Source organism: Bombus terrestris, chromosome 13 (genome assembly GCF_910591885.1).
Source record: "Bombus terrestris chromosome 13, iyBomTerr1.2, whole genome shotgun sequence".
NCBI classification, from domain to species: domain Eukaryota; kingdom Metazoa; phylum Arthropoda; class Insecta; order Hymenoptera; family Apidae; genus Bombus; species Bombus terrestris.
The window spans coordinates 13,254,647-13,273,034 of NC_063281.1; the positions used below are offsets into that span (position 1 = coordinate 13,254,647).

At 39.7% G+C, this 18,388-nt stretch overlaps 1 protein-coding gene across 3 annotated transcripts in view; it reads right to left on the reverse strand.

The window, feature by feature from the left end:
* The window catches only part of LOC100645537 (potassium voltage-gated channel protein Shaw), a 46,416-nt gene extending 30,825 nt beyond the window's left edge, over positions 1 to 15,591 (reverse strand). For all 3 annotated transcript variants that reach the window (XM_003400313.4, XM_048411573.1, XM_012315459.3), the window contains exon 1: positions 15,115 to 15,591. The gene's annotated coding sequence lies outside the window, so the exon portion shown is untranslated. The remainder of the gene's footprint in view (positions 1 to 15,114) is intronic.
* Between the last annotated feature and the right edge of the window lie 2,797 nt (positions 15,592 to 18,388).

Genomic DNA, 18,388 nt, shown 5'->3' on the forward strand with positions numbered 1-18,388 from the left:
CATCGATTACGCGCAATTTAATCTTCAACCCTTTGTCCAAAACCCTTCGTTGTTTCACAGAGCCGACGAGAGCCAAGCTTTTTTCCATAGGAGGTGAATCGTAACGAGCCATGATCGGCGATCGCGACGCGATTTCATCGAATTTGTCACCATTTTTCGTTACTTGCGAAAAGTCAAAAATATTTTCTCGCTGATAGAAAGTGCTCCTCTTTTCACGGTGAATGACAGGCGAGTCTTTTCACACGGAGTACAGTCGTCTTGTAGGACGCGATTGCTATGAATTTGTGATCATTTTTCGCGACGTTACTCCGTGCCTTGTCGATTCTAAAGGTGTTTAATGCGTGGAAAATGAAGATTCCGTCTGTCCCTTTTTTTCTTTCACTGTCTGGTTACACTTCAACCGGAATATCGATATTTCTCCTCGAATGGAACGTCGCGGAGATAGATGATTCCGTCGAAAAGCTAGGAATATGGCAAAATCGCGGACATTCCCCAAGCTGTGAGTTTCATTTTAGTAATACTCGATTCTTTACGAATGCTCCAGATTTTCTACATTTTATTTGTATCTAATGTCTTTTATTCTTTTTTTATTGCAATAGACTATAGATTGTAGGTAAAGGGATATACAGGGCGGTCAGTAATTGGTGGTACAACCGAGTATGGAGTGATTCTAAGAGAGAAAATAAGCCGAAAATATGGAATAAAATCTTTTCAAACATTTTACTCTGTATTTTCGCCTTTCTTTTCTCACAGAATCAATCTGTACCCAATTGTGCCATCGGTTGCGAATCACCTGGTATATATATATTTTTAAAGTCTTATTGATAGTTTGCTGCAGATAGAAGCGGTAAAGAGTATCTATTTCAAAGTACATAGTATACTTCATCGTATTTCAATGGGAAATTCATCCAAAGGTTAAACTTTCTTGGTTGAGTTTCTGATTCCGGAAGAAAAAGAAGAGGAGGATTATAAAATATGTTGGTGTTTGGAGAAATATCTGTGATGCAGCGTTCAGCTGCACGTTAAAGTATGCTTAAATGAATCGAATTCATCTTTATATTTATATTCACCTAATATAATACTTTTATAATCGTATTTATTTCAAGTTATTACTTTATCGAGAGACAAAATCCAATAAAATCCCTCTGCAAGTTTGTCGTTTCGATTCTTTTAATTTCATAGTTTTACGACTCGTGTAACGTGTTCTTATATTCCTCCGTGTCGTGTCGAATTTCCCGGAAGTTTTACGGCTCGCGAATATTTTCTAATTATACGCTTTCGTGACTTCGCCACTGACGTGTGCATATTTAACAATTGCACTTAACTGGGACAAACTAAAAATACAGACTTTTTATTCCTGCATCGTGTCCAAATTCTCATCTTCAAATGCATGTTACCTCCCTGCCTAATTTAGCAGAAAAATGAGTCCAACTTGGCTGATAGCCATAGCAAAAGCGAAGTGGCTATGTTCGATAGGTATCTCCGAAACTTGCATAGGAAAAGTAACAACGGGAATAAACAGGCAGAAGTTGAAATTAAGCTACGTAATTAATTTAAATATTTTATGTAGAATTTTCAACGTTAATGCGAGAGGTAAAATTATCAAAACTCGTTGAAGAAAACGATACGATCGTTCTTTCATTCGATGATTTTAAACGATCATCGAATGTATTACTGACAAGCGTCACAATGGAAAACCAAATGCTCTCCGAAATTATCGAAGTATCGATGTTTCGCACGGACTGTGAAACCTTCGAACTATTGTGACATTATTTGGTTTGTTAATTCTAACGCATGACAAATGGATTGATCGATGATGAAGGAGAGAATGTGCTTCAGAGCTCGTGAAGTTTACCAACGACGTGATGAAGCTTCAATATAACCAATTCCGTATTTGGTTCGGTGTTTTGGATTCCCGGAATTTTTATCTTTCGCTCTTACGTTTAACACGAACGTTGACGAATAAATTGTTGAACGTGATATATACCGTACAAGAAATTATATCGTATTTCGACGATTTTACAATAAATTAATATACGAATTGAATTTTCCAATCTTAAGAGCCCGCAATTTTTTTCCAATCCAGCGAATTCCATTGCTACTAATGTTTCGCGGTAGGAAGAGATCTCCGAGGGAGTATCAAGGTTGCTGGAATCTCCGCCGATAGCGAATTACTGTCACAGACTTGATAATACGTGACAGGATCTCTGGGAGGTTTCCATGAAACCGTATCAAAGGAGCTATTGAAGTGACATTCCAATTCCGTTCAACCGTGATTAATGTATTAACTGTCGACCGATCCGATATATGATTTCTTAAATACGTACACCTGTAGGAGAATTTTTATAAAGAATACGATAAGAAAATGAAATATCGTTGGAACATATTCTAATAAATACATAGATCAAATTATTAACTCTCGAAGTTGCATATTTTTCTTCTTTCGCAAAGAGCAATTCGAAAAGCACCGCGTGTTACTTTGGTTCACAATTTTTCATCCTTCGGTCGTGTCTAGGTCGCATCAAAAGCAATTTCCGGTAGCAGCCAAAAAGCGAATCGCGTAACTCAAATTCGTTAAATGATTTTTACTTTTTCTCCGCTCTCTTCTGAACTTTCGTTAGGGAAAAAGGAAAGGCCTCGCTTTAATCCAATTCCGTGCGAAACGAAGTGACGCGACGTCTGTACGTCGATTCGTTTGAAATATTTCACATCGAAAGTTGTCGCGTCGGCGTCCATTTTTATCTCAATTCGATTCCGTCGTTTCATCGAATTAAAGTTAATTGAAGTACTGTTGGGCGCAAACGATACAACCTACGGCTGTGGTAAAAGTTCAACTTTGATCCTCCAGTACAGAGCTTCTTAAACTCTGGCTTGCGTAACAGAATTACCGGATCGTGAAAATTTGTGCATCTGCCACAACGAAATACACCAGCGAAATGAAAAATGTCAATCATCTGTTACTAAAGGATCACGAAGAATTCACCGAGTTATCAATCGAGATAGATATGAAATAAGAGCTTTTTAAAAGATCGATTAAATGGACTTTTACTCCGAATTAGTACAAAATTTCCAGCAATTTCTAAAATGGTCCTAGACACACTTGTAACGTATTATACTACGTATTTATCGCAAAACGACGTCTTTATCATTGAAGATCGTATAATCATGATACAATATTAATTCTGAAAAACGCGTTATATCAAATATTCAGTCAAGATTTAATTCTTTTGCAAACTAAATAAGCATATTTATCTCGTCAATATATTTCGTTCTACTAAGTGGTAAATAAGTGATAGAATAGTAAATATAACAAAGAATCGTTTAAGATCAAACTTCTTTGATTAATTACCGATCTACGTACATAACTGGGGCCAGCAATGGAAAAGGTTTAAGAAACCTTTCTCCAGTAATTCGAAATCGATTCCTTCCTACGAGTATTTCTTTCTTCTCGTTGTAAAAGGACCCCTGATTTGGTAAATATCGCGAATAACGACATTCGTGCGGTCCGTACCACGTCGTGCTCGCTCGAGAGAAGCAATTACGGAACCAGGTATTCGCAGTTCCGAGCTTTCGAGCCTCGAATCGATCCTTTATTTGAACAACTAACTAGGAATTGATTAAGCATCTTGTATCGTCTCGGTGAGCATGTGTCGTACAGTTACACGTAATTGGAGTCTCCAAGAACATATTATATGGGATAAAACGATCGAAGGATGAATAAGAGGTTGGATGGTTCGAGCGAAAATGCATTTTGAGTAAAATTCTAATTAATGCCACGGCGGTCTTCATTTATGTTGAACTGACAACTTTTGCATAAAAGCTATTATTTTCACTGTCTTTTAGTAGTAATAGTAATAATATAATTGAATTAATGTAGCGATAAATATTTTTTATTACCAGCAAACATCTAGTCGACTTTGGTGCTCCAACTATATGAAAGTAATCACTGCGAGTTTGTACCTTAATGCAGACGGAATTTCCGTATTTTCCAACTGGCTTGGAAAATACCTGAAAAGCAGCTCACGACACGACGTGTTCTTCAGGCAGCAACTTTGAGAGGGCTTTCATGTCTCCTCTTAAAGGAGTCGCGCATACAGCGTAACCAACAGAAAAGCACCCTGAGGCTATTTTTCTCGTACATCGTAAGATTGTTAAAAAATCTACCGGTTCGGATAAACTTGGTTTAAACGCTGTTAATGCTATATTCCCGGACATTTTTAACTTTCCATAGAACGGTACAGCGATGTGTGCGTTTTTAATTAACCTTTGCCCGCGATTCGTCAGATACGGAATTCGTGGTTATTGCTAACGTTTTATGTCGCTACGATCAGTGGCAAAACAACGAGAATTTTTTTACAAACTGTTTCGTGCATTGCAAACGATAATCCTATTTATATGGAATTTTTTCACGGCATTGAAAATCTTCGTTACGTTGTTCGTAAAAATCGAATTTAGTACAAAAGCAGCCCGATTATTATACTTCGCCATTTTCATTGACGTCACATCGTAAACAGTATAAATGACGGTAAATGGATACGTTGAAAAATTATTTTGGATTCGGTCCAAACTTCTACCTTTCGTCTATATTTTTCATTATCTTCTGCGGTTTTCTGCCACATGTAAACGACCTCGTAAATCGATATGACCACCAGCTTCTGCGGTTCTCAGTTCAGCGCGTAGTTTAAATCGTAAGAAACTTTAGATATCGCGGGCATACAGAATTAGCTAGCTGTAATGGATTTTCGTGCTCGTATCGTGCAAAATAGTTAACAGTTTAAAAGCAACGTTGCAGATATAAGGCACAACACGTAAAATCCAAATGTTCTAACGGCGGACGTAATTCTAAAAATTTAACTATTGCAATTGAAATACCTTAATCGCTGATAGAGATTAACCCTTGCTTCGAATATTCTATCATACTAAATATAGCACTCACGTTCCTTCGAAACCGATCGAACGAGATAACATAATATAAATTGCCCTCGTTCGCAAACAAAAGCTCGCTGGAAACATTAGGAACTTTTTATCGAATGAAACATCGACAAAGGCCACAGTCCAAACTTTTAATCTCCATAATGTAATAATAAACGTCTGAATCTTTTCTTTTTCCGAAATCCACTCCTCGCAATCGCTGTAAACGTTAACAAGAAGAAAAGAGCAAATTGCTTATAAACGTCTAACGAGCGGCTTACCTCGAGCGCTTGATACTTTCCTCTTGAACGAGAAGCCATTCAACGGGTTTGTTATTTATTCGATCGTTTTATTCGTTCAGCCCTAAGAAACTTGTAGGATGCCTCCGCGTCGTACTGGCTATCAAATATTCTTAAAATATTACAATTTCAAATGTCGCCGCGCAGCTGTAGCTAACACGGTTGAAAGTCAATTCGGAAGTCTATCCAGAAATTTTCGTGGGCTGGTCGAGTCTCTCTTGAAATATTCACCGCTTCCTCGAGCATGAAACTCAATGTACGCGATCTGAACTCCAACACGTTTAACCCGTACATTGAACCTATTTTCTGCTTAAACGCTTATCTATCTCATTACCGTAATCCGCAATTATCAGATTACCTAGTAGATTTACAATTCGAGATTCCAGCGGCTCTTGCCGCGCTTTAATCACAACCCCCTTTCCCGGGCGCAATGCCCACTTTGAAGCAACTGCGGATTTATAGGTTAACGTGCGGCTCTCAACTTTAAAAGAAGCCGCTAGAATTTTCATTCTTCTCTTTCTCTGTTTGCTTTTCTTCCGTGTCTGTGTACACCTACGTGTACAGTAAAGAATACACGAAATACGAAGAGAGAGAGAGAGAGAGAGAGAGGACGGATAATGATCGAACGAGGTATAAATAGAGAACGGGAGAAATACTGCCTCCGTAGATGGTCGTTAAATTCCAGATAAGGGAAAACTAGACTCAAAGGCTGTGCTGCCCATTACGATAACCCACAAATGATAAGCAAATATTAGTAGAAGGTTTTCGCTGTTTCTAGTTTGTATCATTGGGCAACTCTAATACATAGCGTAGTCCAATTAATGCAATAATATGAAAATGTGAAAATTACTACTCGGTTCCTATCCCATAAACACCAAGGTACTCTAACTTCTTCGCATTCCCGTATGAAATGTTGCGTAATATTCTCGCAAGCTTCAAGAATATATATCCCCCTATATATTAAACATTGATACGTCATCGATTATAAAAATATAAAACTACTAGTCAAACAGTCATTGAGGGTAAATCACTGAATACGAACCAATCGAAATGAAATATCGAATGCGACTCGGACCGCGAAGGGCTAATAATTAACTAGGCTGTGGTCGTCGCCTGTTCAATAGCAATTGCCTTGTTATAATCTAGCTTGTAGAACCATCGACCTGAACACGTGAGTCACAGCGCTCGGAAGTGGTTACAGACTGCTGAGATACCGTTAATTGCCGCAAAACTCGCATTGTAAATTAACTGCCTGGTGGTTCACATTTTCAGGGTGGATTTAACAAGCAGCGATCCCTAAGTGTAACGCTGACTTCTTGATGAGCCTCTGTATAACGATGAAGCTCGAAGAACCGAACTACGAGGGCAGACAGTTAATACTAGGTCGGTGTATACGAGTAAAATAGAATAAGAAAATGTTAAGTAAATGATGCAAGTAACTGGCAGTACGTTTATACATTATTGATCGCGAAACTAAATCCGTATATTTTCAAAATATATACGTACCGTTTGATTAATGTTTATAGAATGGAGTTGGAAAATTTAAACGTAGAAGAAAGCGAAATCGATGCCCGACTAATGACTGACCTGTTTCACTTACACTGACCAACCACACTGTAAGACGAGTTAGAATTAGAATTTCATATTTACGAAGCATCAAACGAGTGGAATTATCATAAATAGAATATCCCAAAGGCCCAATGCTCTTAACTTCATCAATTTCTACAAAATGACACTAGGAAATCGTATCCTTGTACTCGTTAAAACTTTCAACTACTGGAATGGAGCATCAAATTTCCGCACCTTCTTTACAACTTTAAACCGCCTTCCTGTCATAAGAAGAGTCCCGGCGTTAATCAAAACTGTACACAAAATTTCCTTCAATTACGCGGATCGATAACGGAATATTAATGATCCTGAAAAACGTCCGTCACTTTGGAACGTGATGGTTGAACCTATTGGCAAATGGAAAGGTCGTTAGCCGCAAATTTTAAAGGTACTTAAATTACCCTTCGAATCTGGGACACCGACTTTTTAAATGTAAATTTGAAAACCCTCGTCTCTCGCCGAGGGATCATTGTGTCTTCTCTGGACTTATCCAAACCACGCAAACGATATCTTTTTTTATTCTCTCCTCCCATGGAAAGCAACTTCGCTCCATCGAAACTGCATACAAATATGACTGTGCCGGATCCGAAGATATCATACAGCCGTAAGAACAAATACAAATTCTTTTTATCCGCGATAGAGTGGTCGTGGTTTTTGTTTTCAAATTCTTTGTCGAAATGTGTCTCCTGCGTGTTATAAGGCGTGATAATTCTTTTCGCTGAATTCTACTCAATCCTTCCATTGTTTCTTTTTTTTAACTCGTTGACAAGATAGAATTAGTCTGTACATCGCAGATGTTGCTTTCATGGTTAGCGAGAAACAATTTTTCATCGCGCGTTCGCTTTGAATTAACGCGAAAGAAAAAAATAGAAAAACCAATGGAAAAGGATGGTTTCTGACAATTCGAAAAACACAAAGATGCGAAGGAGATTTAAGAGCGATATAAATCTAAAATTCTAGTCTCCCCGATGTTTCTACGAAATAAAAGCAATAACGTAAAGAGACGTAAACATTCTAGACCCTCGGTATTCGATTTATTTAATGTCCTTACAAGGAAAGAATTAATATTCAAATTTTAAAAGACTGACATGTAACAGTGGTATATAACAAATATAACAGTGGTCGAAATGATGATAAAAAATAATCTACAAGTGGTTGTAACCTCAGCCAATGTGCTCGAGTGGGTTACAGACTACTTTGTTCCCGGTCAACGTTCGCCACGAACCACCTGCCAACGTGACTTCGTGCCTGCCTTCCGCAGAATCGTAAAGTCGACGATCGAGTTTTACTTTTAGAGTGAAATACCGGATTCCCGGAAAGCTGCATCGACCCTTTCCCTCGATAAAAATAAAGGCAAAGGGAAATTCCTTCCTCCTCGACAAGCGAGGGAAATATACAGCGGATATCTATAACGATAGGTTATCATCTCGATATTCTCCTTTTCATAATGTGACATATAAAAGATGCCAATCGAAATCCTGCGCTGAAAATGCAATATCGTAACATCGTACGAAGGTTTATTTGTACAAATAACTCGATAAAGATCAACTTTAATACCTGAGATTTAGATAGATCCGAGCTGATCACGTATTTTAATATTTCGTATTTGACAAAACATACAGCAACGAGTAACTAACTAGATTAATTAACATTAAAATTTTCGTATCGATCGCCCCTCAAAACACTAACACAGCGATCTCCGATTAATCTAAAATTCCTGTTCACGAAATGTCCAGCTTGCTAGCCTATCGTGTTCATAAAACAGAGCTCGAACTTCCTAGATCGAAACTCGTTGAAACGTACTGGAACCTATCGCGAATGACGATCGAGCGTGTTCGATAGAAGATAGACGAGGAAAATCTAGACGATGGCGTGCACGTGTCATGTACGATCGCCAAAGCTGGTCCGCTTTGGCCGAGGTTCGATCGACGAGGTGGCCGGAAAACGCGGCCGGCTCGACGGTGGTGGCGCGATCGAATTCTAGGTCGGTTCTCTATTTGTGTCATCATCGTGCCAGATTTTCACGTGTGCGTACACGAACACACACGCGACCGACTGCGCATATCGCGTGGATTCTATGTAGGACAGTATTTGTCAACCGGGTCGTATTTCCTCGAAATGGATACAACGTAATGGGAGATACCAGTGACCTAGAGTTGTACACAAGACTTCCCAAAATTATTACTAGGGAGACACGGCATGGTCGCCACCCTCTTACCTACTGACCTTGGCTATTGCACGCGAGGCAACGTGCCGTCTAGGACCCGAAGGACCACCCAGTCCTAATTGACTGGGAGTTTCCTGAATGAGATCGGTTGTTGGAGTGTTCTGAGTCAGACTGACTAATGTGTCCCCTGATCGAGACTACTGAAATTGATCTTTATTAGCTGGTTGACCGAGACCCTCCATTTGTTGTACGAATCGGTTGATCGTGATAAATCGAACGAACGACTGTATCTCCTAATCGTCGAACAGAACTCGAGCTTCTATCGATGCTAATCTCGAATTGATTCTTTATGTTCTTTCATTTAGCAAGCTGCTTTTTAAATAAAGATCTCTACGCTCTGATAAGCAGTTTTGAAAAATCCTCCTATATTTTGCTGACGTACGGATCTATATCAGAGATGTGTACACGTATATCACCTGACACACAGCTTTCCATGGACTCGTGATAGTCGAACCATTATCGAGTTTTCAAACGGTTAAAAATTTTAGGCTAGAATGGTTTATAGACGTCGCTTCTCGTTGTCATCGGATTAGAGACGCAACAGCGATTCACGCGAAATCCTATCATAAATCCAAGTGTCGAAAACCTAACAAAACGTAGCTCACACGCCGATTATCGTTTACACGATTGGTTGTGGTAATGCAACTGTGACGATCCTTTTATACTCGCTAACAGGAGGATAAATCCTTTCTTATTCGATTGTTTTGTTCGTACAAATACATCCTCTCCGTGTCTAAATATAATTTTTTAGGAAAAAGTGATTCCCCTCTAAATGCTGTTTTGTTTAGCGGGAAAAAAGAGAGGAAATTGAAAAAGTCATTTTCATAAAAATTGTCTTGCATAGTTATCGTAGTAATATTTCTCAAGGAAGCATCGAGAAAAGATCGTAATATTTATGAGAAACGAGATCACGCTACAGCCATATTTTCTTACATATCACGAGCGTCGATTGGCTTTTTTGGACGAAAACGTAAATCTTCGATTGCATCACGCTGTACGATAGTTCGCGCGGCAGCTTGAAAAATGATGATCGATAATGGCGACGAGAAAAGGAGTTATAATAGCGATCCGCCACGAGGATTACAGGCGACCGCAAACTGTGAAGAAGCGAACAGATTGATGATGATAGCAGTTACCTATGTCACAGCATATTGTGACGAATCGCGTATGTTTGCGATAGAAGAAACCCACGATAACGGATTCTATTGTGTAAGCGCGAAATAACGAGAAGTGACCATGGTCATAGGATTTGTAATCAGTTTGCTTGCCGCTTGCGATCCAACGTACGATACTGTACTTTTTAACGAATTAACACGTTTCCTGTTATAACGACGGGTTCATGGCGATTTTTACTGATCGCAGCTCAGTGGAAATGAACAACGAACTGTAAATTTGTATGTTTGACCGAAAATATTGGTCCATGTTCCTCGATAACTGAAATTTTCAGTGGAAAGTAATTGCTAAATAAGTTAAAGTTGATTTCGTATTGCACTTCAATTTGGTCGACTTGTTTAATTCGCTGAGTGTTGTTTCCACTTCTCGCGCAAAAACATTTTTCTGTCGACTGCTGCAGGGCATTCGAACGGAATGGGAGATAGTGAATTTTATATATAATAATTGAACTGAAACTGGTCGTTGAAATATTTGATCACGATAGTATTTCTTATGGCAATTTTCCCTAATTTTCTATACATTTCATCGAAATATTTGTTTGTCATCTCATTGTATGGATTGTCTATGACGAAGAGACATGATTATTTCGTATTGAATGTTGCGTAGCTTTAAAACCAGAGAGGATTAAAATCACTTTCGTGTGCTTCAGTATGGTCGGCAGAAATACAAACTTAGCAAATCTTTATCAAGTTCATTTAAATCAAACTTCGTTTTAACCAGCTTTGAATTAAAAGACATCTCGCCATCTCAATTAAGTAAACTCTTTATAACCCTTAAAAGAAGCTCGAGGTAGTAATTTGCTAAACGAGTCAATTATTCTACTAATTTCGTGTTTATAGTATTTCTTCGGACAATTTCCTTCTGTTAAGACAGATTTCTTCGATAAATTTACTTTAAAGGGGATATAAATCTCAATTACATTTTAATTGATTCGGAGAATGGCCGATTGCCCTTAAATAAGAAATATCTTCGAATCTACACAGAAAAATCCAGCGTTCTTCTAAAGTAGAGATACTTTTACCAAAAGCTATCGAATAATTTCTGTAATAAAGTCATTTGATATTTTCTTCTTTTATATTTATAGCTTTAGAATCGCATCGACGTCGAAGGTTATTAACGAATATTAACTGAATTAACGCTCGAAAGGACGAGCGACGCGACGAAGGACTACGCATATGTCCATTAGAATCCCAACGTACATTCATGTACATTTCATCAGGTGCCTTTTTGTATTTTTAAAATAGCGAAAAGAGACGAAAGTAAAAGACGACGAACTTAGATCGAAGGGAAGTAACGATAAAATTGGGGGCCGAGTGAGATACGTTTTATCATTCTGCTTTCAGCAATTTAACTCGTATCGCGTCTTTTTTTTAAACGTCGGACACATATGCGATGTCGGTGGTCGATGAAAAATCTGAGCCTGAGAAATCGCTGGCAAAAATATTGCCACGACGAATGTGTATCGTACGGAGGTGGAAAGCGCGCGCATCTGTGTAATTAGCGCAATAAATGGCTGTAAGCGATAATATATTACCTGCGAAATTCGCATGGCGCCGGGCCAAGGCTAGAATAACATCACATACGAATAAATTAACAAAAAGGGAAACGTTTAATGCCGAGGAAGAGTGACGCGACCACGTTGAACCGTTGAATAATTACATGTTAATTCGGCCCTACGCGCATTCGACCCGTGAAAAATAATTTTTCTGAAAATTCTGTCTCGTGTTAGCCGATAAAACATTCCGAGGGTCGCGAGCATAGGTATATAAACGAAAGACGTACGGCTCTTCAGAAACTGAAAAATTCTGGCTATTAGAATAGGGCGAATAAACGTTTAGAGGATAAACGGAAATTGTAGGATTATGCGAGTACTTAGCGCACAGAATTAAAAAATAAGTGGTATAAGAACATTTTTCGCAGAGCAGAATATTCCTTGCTATATTGGACTCGTAATATCACGATATCTGTATTCGTTATTTCGTCTTACCGTAATTTGAAAATTGTATGAAAACCTTGTTTAAATTATAATTTTTAAAGAACAAAGTATACGATAATATTGGTTACAAAATTAGGTTATGCGATAGTAAATAGCACGCGTTATTATACTTGGAAATCTATCGTACCGATATCGTACATGGAGATTAATTGAAAATCTGATTAACGCACGTAATTACCATTACCTGATCCCCGATGGAAATTAGGGAAACTATTGTTGTTAATGTAAATCATCTCTGCAACGTTGTTACAGCGTTGATAAATTTGATTTACGAAGCCCTTAGTACGTACAGCACATCATGAGAGAAAAAATTCAGAACACGATATAAATTGTAAATATCGAATTTCGAAACAACGAGCGCGGCAAACTCGACAAAGTCACGAGATCAACGACATAAAACATCAATCATAAAATAAAACCTATCTCGAGCCCCAACGGAACGATCATCAATTCAGAAAATGGAAAGCCAGCGACACAACAATGATCTGTGACCGCGTTATTAATAGTCCCGAATCAGAAATTGCAGGTTAGCGGAACTATCCAGCCGAGGTGACCGCGAGATTCCGGAACTTACGATATATCCGTGACCGCAGCCGCCGAGAATTCCCACCCCTCGACCCATAACGATCGCCGAAATCACGCTGCCAACTACGTAGCATCGATCACCAAAATCACGACGCGTCGACTCCTCGTTATATCCGTATTACTCTTACAAATCAACCACTCTTCGTCGCTACGATCCAGAGGCGGGGGTGTATACATTTGACATGGTTCGGGAAGAGGTTATTGACCACGCAACATGATAGTCAGAGGAGGCGCGTATGCAAAGACAAGGCGCGTGCTGTCACGAGCGGAACGAGGCGGTTCTACGAGCTCGTACTAGCTGGTTTACAAGTCAGCCTGAGCGGCGGCAGTAGCGGGCGGCCTCTTGTCGCGTGGAATCGATAGTCTGCGTGCACGAAACGCCGATAAGCGCTCGGTACGCCCAACGACATTGCCATCGCGATTCCTTCTTTCGATCGTCCATGTTGAAGCATCAGGAAAAGGCTTAGAACTTGGCCGAGGAGAAGATCGAAGGTGGAAAAAGAAAGGAGGTTATCCTGCGGTGAGAGGGTCAGACGAAGAAAAACAAGCGGAGGGTAAAGTTTCGTTCGGATCAATCAACTTACCTGAATGCGAGTCGAGTGGATTCAAGTGGATACTTAAAGGAAAATGTATATATAAAATCTAAGAAAGCGATTATATCCGTACGAACGTTCGTTGTATTATGAAAAGTGGCGTAAATGTATTCCTGCCAGAAACGAGATACGAGTTCAGTATGTATACAAATGTTTTTATTTTTTTGAATAAGTATTATGCGTTTTGCTATTTGGAAGCGTATCGTCTTACAGATTTTACGTCTCATATTACGCCACTACCTGTGTCGGTTGTAAACATAAGAAAGATTTTGTGTGTAGGGAGGGTCGAACACGAAGTTCAGAAAAACAGTCGGTTCGGTTTAGGTAACCGATATCAACAAGCACGAAAGTGGAAATAACCTCTTACCTAACATCTGTTGTTTCGTTCGTATCAAGGAATACACGTAGTTGAAAGAACTTCGACCTAGCTTGAAAGTCGAAAGAATATCTCGAGTGAAGAAGAACGATAAATTCGCATTGGTAAAGCGCTTCAGATTTCTTGAACGTGAACTACTCGAAGCTTAATGAAAACGTGTGCCAAGTAAATAACAGATTGTTATTAGCGAGGGAGTTTAGGTGAGATTTAAGTTAGAGCAGTTGAAGTAGGGTAAATAACGTTAGCAAAGAGGCGTGAATTGGATTAGGGTTACGATATTTCAAGTCGCGTAAGTAACAGATCCGCGCTAGTAAAAAGATATAAGGTGAACTTTTACGTGCTAAGTAAATCATAGCTTGCGATTTATCACAATTCAAATCGATCGAATTCGGGTAACTCGACTAACTAATTCGAGCTAGGCTTAACCCGTCGAAGCTGCAACGAAATCGAACCAACGCAACCAACGGAGAGGGTGGTGCGGGTCAGCCGACGGTGATCGAGCGAGAAAACGAGAAACTAGTGAATCCGATAAATCAATGAACGAAAATACTCGTACACGAGCACCGGAAGAAGGTGGATACGACGACGCCGGTGGCGAGGAAAGTTAGGGGCACTAGTCGAGGCGGGTGCATCGAACCAGCGCTTTGCGCGAAGATTGATAAGGGTAGAAGCGATTAAGACCGAGAGAATGATCGACTCGCGGAATTCCGCTCCCTTTCTGTCCCTCTATCCTCTCTTCCTACTCTTGGAGAGTCTTAAAGGCACGTTTCAACGGATTTTCCGCTTGATAGAGCAAAAGAAAGCAACGAAAAGAGGTGATATTAAAAATAGTCTGTCCCTGATCGAACAATCCTACCACCTACTTTTCAGTACGTTTATTGTAGGAATGTAGACCGAGTAGACGCTAGGAAATAGGGAAATATGCACACGCGAGAACGAGACGCAACAATGGTACGGAATAACGCGAGATACAATGATCTCGTGATACGAGAAAATCCTCGATAAATTTCCTTTGCAGAGTATGTCTCATATAGATAATAGTGAACGAAATCAGAGGAGAACGAAAACGAGAACGCGACCAAGACACATACTCGAAACACGGATGAAATCCGTACATTACGGGTGGCGTAGCTGAAGCACTCGAGAAACTGTCGGCCGCGATTGCTTGGCAAAGTAATCGGCCGACAAAACACGGGCAATATAATTAGTCGCTGTGGCGAACTACGTTCGCTCCGGTGGTTGAGGTTACGCTGGCCTAGAGAGTCCCTCGAGGCGAGGATCCACTTAGGATAACTCCGCGAGCGATCCAGCCACCAAGGGTGAAAGGTAAAGGGAAATCTACTTACCCACGGTCGCGCTCTCTTCATGTCTCGGGACTACTTCACAGCATCTCAACGACACTATTCCGCTTCTGTATCTTCCATGTCGATGGTAGCGAGTGACGATGGCGCTGGTCGAAGTACACCGTTGACTCGCACAATGGACACTAGCTCTTTCGCTTCGACCTACCACTCGACGAAGCCGGGTCCACCGTCGTTTTCTCTCTTTCTCTCTCTCTCTCTCTCTTCCTTCGTCTAACTCCTCTACTCACAGATACAGCATACGCTTCTTCACCACCGAGTCGTAGTTCGTTTTATCTGGACTTTCCAGTGGAAACTCGGTTACCGGTTGATTCTCACCGTGCCACCACCCGACACGAGCGAAAGGTCATCGTTACTCGTTCGTGTCGCGACTTGTCCCGTGACGATATCAGGACGAATTCTCCGGTTATCTCGACTCGTGCGCGGACAGAACTAACCTCGAACCGAGCCGCCGTTTCTGTCATCCAACGGATACTGCGAAGCGGGCGCGGTGGGGGTGTAGACAGGGCGCAGTGGTGGGACGAGTGGCGCGCGCAGAGCCCCGAGTGCGTATGCGTTGGGGTAGTCACTACACCGCCACTATCTTCCTCACGACTACGACTAAAGACGATGGGCATGACCACGACCACGACCACGATAAAAAAATGCATGTTAAACACGAACGGGGACGAGGATTTTTCGGGTTCTGCGAGAGCACCGATTTTTTGGGAGTTTGCGTTCGTGATGTCTCTTTGTTTCTGCCTTTCTCGCTCTATACGGTATATCTATAGCCGTGGATGCCGCGGAACGATACAGGCTGCGGGGCATTCGTCCGGGTTCCGTGAGATCTTTTTTCAGCCGTGGCTACGCGAACCTGCTCCTGCCCAACTTGCTCCTCTGCCTAGCGTTTCCATCAGCGTACCTACGTATGTGCATACACGTATATGTATACGTGCGAATGTTTCGTTTGTTTCGAGGGAATTAGGGTTTCAACGATTTCAAGAGATGTTTCGGTTTTAGAAACCGGGCAGTTGTTGCGTGAAGAAACGCGAGCTTCCCTGTTACGGATTTTACTCTTTTACTATTTCTTTTACTATTTACCCTTTCATATTTAGTTTGATTCGTTGTCTAAATGCAAAAGCGTTTCGAAGTAGTTACTGAGAGACTAACGTTTGTCGATATATCCATCGACATCGATCTTTCGTAAATTCGTGCAGTCGTCGATGAGTTAAGGATCAGCAGACAACTGTATGCTCGATCCCTTTAAGAAACAAAGGAGTTCGGTATTTTAATTGCGTTCTTTGTAGTTGTATCGTGGTATCTACCTACAACAGAAAATGGATAATAGTATTGTCTTCTGAAATTAAAAAGTAAAAACAAAAGAACAAATCGAGTTATTCGCTTGAAACTTCTTGTAACGCTTTATACTTTATATTTCAGCAATAACATTTTTATAGAAATGCTTACGAACATTTTTCTCGCATTCTTTCTCAAAATTGTAAAATACCGAGGAGTAAAATATGAATGACGAACATGGTTTATTAGGTGTAGAAATGAATTCTCTCCGATTTTTCTGGGGGATGGAAAGGACTCGTTTCTACAGTTAATATATATCGTATTTGATTTCGTACATATTTTTATTAATTTATAATTTTTTGCATTTCGCTAGAAAGGTCTAATTTTCTAAAGAAGATGGAACAGTTGGAAACACGTCCATTGTATTGATATCTTTCATTAACTTGACCTTTACGATATGCTTATTATGAGATCTCCGTTTTGTTGTTGATTCTTTTTCATCTTTCGATCGTTTCTACGAAGAGTATGAAGATCCGTAAGGAAATATGGGCATTTCATAATAACAGTACGCCAACGTCAGCAAATAAATGCGTAGAAAGATTATCCGAATGGAAAGACCGATATTATTTTTGCGCTGCGGAGGTGTATTTTTGAATTTCTTTTCAAAACTTTGTTAAAGTCAAACTTTGTCAAGTCTTTGTTATTTTTTCCAGTTCTATTTTAATATTCAATTATATTCTTAAAAATTCTAATTAAACTAATTGACACGTACTTCGTTTGCTTCCATTTATTCATTCATTCATTCATTTCTGTCCGTTAGTTACATAATTAATGTATGCATTAACGCATAATTAACGATATTTATGTCTTGCATTATCTTTGTGATAGTATTCTTCTTATACCACTTATACCTATAACGTTTCTTCTAATAAGCTATCACAATCTCTTTTGTCTACCCTTCCAAACCTAAAATCAGTCGACAATACACGCGTGTTTCCATACCTTCTGCCATTATTTGGGTCGTTATTTAATCCCTCTCTGACTTGCCTCACCTTTTCTTCATTTTTTCTCGCTTTTTCCCATCCCAACCCTTCTCTCTTTCAACGAGGCGTCAACGTCTTAAAGGGGCTGCTACCAGTAACGCTTGCTCGATGACGAGGGCGACAACGATCGATTCACGAGGCTCTTTTCGTATCAGGTCCAGAAAGACGGGAAACGTGCTTGCGAAATAAAGCTTCTGTGCTTATTGCTGGCCACGTTCCTGCCACTAAGAATGCAAAGGAAATAATGGCATCTTACGGATGCAACGGATTATTTTATCGTTGTCTGATGAAATTAATTAGAGGATCTTCGATTTTGCGTTAAGAAAAGAAATTGATAATTCATATTTTTCCAATTTGATCGATAATTTGTGCTTAATATATATCGATGATTTTCCTTGCAATTTATCTTAAATCTAAAATTTTCAACGAATTGCAAAACACGTTTTGATTACATAGATTTGCACAATACTTGTCTCTATATATTATGAAACGGACTAAGAGAATAAGGTGAATGATTTCATGAAAATTTATTGCGCTTTTTCGAATTGATCAGTGATAGAATAGGCGTGCTGTGCCTTATGGCTTGAGGCCAGCAGGGGTTCGGAACCCAAGAAGGTTCAGATTGAATTTAGGACATCCCAAAAGTGATTTGGCATGAAAGACATGGAATGAATCCCTATTGCAGCTAATACATTTACGACAGTCAGAATCCGATAAAAGTGGTATAATTTTATTAAGGATGTTCCTACGTATATGGAAAGGAAATTCTTAGCAAACTCTGAGACTTTATGAAATTATCGAATTGAATTTATTAAATCGCGAAAAAGAACATCCGTAGATTTTTCTTTAATTCAACCAAAGCCCATGAGATAGAACCACAATTGTGGTTAATTGTTTCATAAGACAGAAAGTAGTAGTTTCAATAGTTAATTTCATACGGG